This window comes from Zea mays, chromosome 2 (assembly GCF_902167145.1).
Source record: "Zea mays cultivar B73 chromosome 2, Zm-B73-REFERENCE-NAM-5.0, whole genome shotgun sequence".
In the NCBI taxonomy this organism is placed as follows: Eukaryota; Viridiplantae; Streptophyta; class Magnoliopsida; order Poales; family Poaceae; genus Zea; species Zea mays.
The window spans coordinates 66,933,194-66,936,956 of NC_050097.1; the positions used below are offsets into that span (position 1 = coordinate 66,933,194).

The following is a 3,763-nucleotide window of genomic DNA, read 5'->3' on the forward strand; positions in this document are numbered from 1 at the left end:
TGCATTGGAGCTTCCTATAAACTGTAGTGGGTTTTCTGAAGCTAGTGGAACTTTGTAAAGGCCTCGTAGTGTTACCCTGCCTCGCCTCCTCGGTAGAGGTGTATGGGATTGTCCGTCTCTTGGCAGATGGGTAACATGACTTGTGGGTAAAGATGTGCAACCTCTACAGAGTGTAAAACTGGTATACTAGCCGTGCTCACGGTCAAGAGCAGCTCGGACACTCACATGATTAATCTATGGAACTAAATTCAATTTGTCATATGCATTGCATCGCAGGTGATGTTGTTATTTTTGTTCTACTACTTAATTGGGTTTGATATTTACTTATACTTAGTAATTGCTAATAAAATTTTGACCAACTTTAAAAGCAATGCTCAGCTCTAACCATCCTCTTTGGTAAGCCTTACACTTCACGTGAGCTCCCACCTTTGGCGAGTTCATGCACATTATTCCCCACAACTTGTTGAGCGATGAATGTATGTGAGCTCACTCTTGCTGTCTCACACCCCCCCCACAGGTCAAGAACAGGTACCGCAGGATGAGGCGCTTGAAGGATGTGGCTATGTGTTCGTGAGAGGTCTAGGTCGCCGTCTCCCAGTCAACTTTGGGTTGCTGGACCGTTGTCTCCTTATAATGTAATTATTTATTTTGTGCAAAGTTCCTGTTATGTAGTAAAGATGTGACATTCGATCCTGTGCCATGATTCATCATATGTGTGAGACTTGGTCCCAGCACACCTAGTGATTATGTTCGCCCCCGGGTCTTGGTGCCCCGAAACCCGGGTGTGATAGTATGTTGTCCTAGGAAGCCTCAAAAGGGTATGTTGTCCTAGGAAGCATCAATAGGGTATGTTATCTTAGGGTATTTACATTTTTAGGACTCGAGAAGACAGTCCTAGGGTATGTTGTCCTAGGAAGCCTCAAAAGGGTAAGACTTACAAAGATGGTAGTTTAGGCTATTGCTATGGAGTTATTCTTAAAAATGTAAATAGCTAGGCTAGTTTAAATATGCTTCATGCAAATAAGCGTGCAAGCCTCATCCTGAGCAGCTTCAACTATGTTCTTAGGATGGCAAGCTAGTACAGGCCTTACTAAGAGGCCTTCACAACTAGCATGCAAGATGATGAATACCTAACACACATGCTATTAAGGGTATAATGAGTGTATTGTTGTATTCCCCTCTATAAGGAAAATGGACCGCGACCCATTTGCTTAAGTGATTTTGGTGTTTGATGAGTGATGACCAACATGACTTGTGGACTAATGTGTTTGTTAGTGTTTATGTTTATAGTTCATAGGATGAAACATGGACTTAAGGAATTGAGGGAGCAACACCTCAAGGAAGACATTAGCAGACTCATTGAAGACTTACCAACATCAAGCAAAGTCCAAGACACAAGACAAGAAAAGCCCAAGTGAAAACAACTTGAAGAATAGAAGATTGGGTTGTTTATGAGTGCACCAGACCGTCTAGAGGTTCACCAGAATGAGACACTAAACCAAACACTCATAGAGCATGTAAACAACACCCAAGCCTTCTCACACACTGTTGGTACACCGGACCTTATAGGCTCAATGATTGGCAATAGCTAGTTGCAACGGACAACTGACATGGCAGGCACTAGACTGTCTGATGTGCGCTATTGGCACATTAGACCTCTAGTGTACAGATGAAAAGTTGTCATATTTCCAATGGTTAGCTAAAGTGGAAGGGCACCAGACGGGTTTGTTGTGACTCATAAAAGTTTGCTTCCTTCCAATGACTCTTTTGGGCTTGGGACTCAATATAAATCCACTCAACCGAGCATTCCAAGATCCAAAGAGCTCAAGACTTTAGTGTATGTGTTGAGACCTACATTTCTAATAGCTCCAAACACCCAAGTGCTTAAAGAATCACTCGGTGGTTAGCGTAGGTGCTTTGAAAAGTGCTTAGGATATTTATACAGTTTCATTGTGCTTGCTCTAGGTTATGCTTAGTTGATTAGAGTGAGGTTAGACACCCTCAAGACACTTGGCTCTTGCGTGAGTCATTGTAATTGTATCGAGTGGGGTGAGAGTCTTGTGAGATCACACCAACTGCGTTTGTGGTCTGGCCGCCACCGTGTACCAGAGGGAACGAGTCCCATGGCGTTTCGGCTAGAAGCTCGATAGTGAAGACAACGGGGAGCATCCAAGAGAGGTCTGAAGTGGAGCACCACTTGTACGTGGAGAAGGCCTGGGCTATCTATGAGTTACATGTCTGAGATGCTTGGCACCAACAAGGATTAGTAAGAACCATGCACGGTTCTTAATACCTTTGTAAAAATATCAACGCGTCAATGGGAGTTTGCATCTCTACCTTACTTAACCTTCCATATTTATATTCCTTCCTTAAGTTGTGTGCTTTACCATTCTTATCTTAGTTACATGCTAGTTGGTAGGACAAAAAGGTAGGTTGGATAACTAAGAGCACCTAGAGGGGGTAAATAGGTGATCCTGCAAAAATCAACTCTAAACAAGACATAATTGGTTTATGATAGGTGTTAGTTAAAACAAAAATCAAGTTATTATGAGTAGAGGTGGAGAGGAGAAGAGAACTCTTCACTTGATTGTTCCTTGGATATTTGTATTAAACTTAGGAAGAACAATACAAGTGAAAATATGAGAACTCTGGGAAAACAACAATCGCAATAAAAGAAATGCATCAATGCCTACTCCACGTTGTGGTGACCTCCTTCGGTCAAGGGTTGCATTCAACCCCTCTTAAGTGATCCAGAGATCAAACTTGAGTACCACGTTGTTCTTCCTTATATCAAGTTTTCCTTTTGTGAGGAATCTCCACAAGTTGGAGTCTCTCACGCCTTATACAAATGATCTCGATCAAAGCACAAGAGTAAGGGGGAGTAGCAACACACAAAAGAACTCAAATCGCAGCAACACCCGCACACGAGTCAAGAAGAGAGCACAAAAAATACCACAGTGGAGTTACAGCTCACGACGTGCTCAAATATCTTTTTAGCAAAGCAGTAGCGTGGTCGCGAGGTCTCAGTGTTGTAGGATATTCAAAAATGCTTGTGTCACAACTCCATGCGCCTAGGGGGTCCTTTTATAACCCAAAGGGACCTAGGAGCCGCTGGAGCTCCATTTAGAAGGCCCTAGTTGCCTTCTGTCCGTGGGTGCACCGCACTGTCCGGTGCACACCAGACACTGCACAGTGCAATGACTACGAATCTCCTGATTGGCTGATTTCCTCTTCTGGGGGCACCGAACTGTCCGATGGGTGGCATCGGACTGTCCGGTACACCAGTCAACCGTTCGCTTCGACCGACGCGTCAATTAGCCATTTGATGGTTGGCACACTGGACTGTCCGGTGCTCCGCGCGGACTGTCCAGTGATTTATTGTAACGCCCTAAAAATTAAACCATATTTATAATCCAAATATGGTGTGTCCTATGGATGATCGGAGGCCGTAGATGTATAGATCTCATCAAGATGATTCCGATCAATCACTAGCTTGCCTTGTTTGGAGTCAAGATGAGTTTTAGGCCCTGCAATTAGCCTTTCTTGGTTGGATTAGATAGGGGATTAGATTTTGATCTCGAAATTAGTCCCTGCAGTGTGGCAGATTCGACAGTTTCTATTCAGGCAAGTTTTTTCGTAATCTTAGGGGCCTCAAAAAAATAAAAAGTCTATCTATGAGTCGTAGATAATTTGTAGATCTTTCATTGGCCGCAAAGAACACCTCAATCAGACATCAGATCAGAGAGTTATTGCAGTTTGATTA

General features: G+C 43.4%; 1 long non-coding RNA gene across 1 annotated transcript; it reads left to right on the top strand.

Annotated features, from left to right (window-relative positions):
* Window positions 1-588: 588 nt before the first annotated feature.
* On the top strand, window positions 589-1,814 carry LOC103646548 (uncharacterized). The gene is made up of 2 exons (XR_562258.2): window positions 589-635; window positions 1,291-1,814. It is a non-coding gene; the product is annotated as an uncharacterized lncRNA (long non-coding RNA).
* Window positions 1,815-3,763: the final 1,949 nt, after the last annotated feature.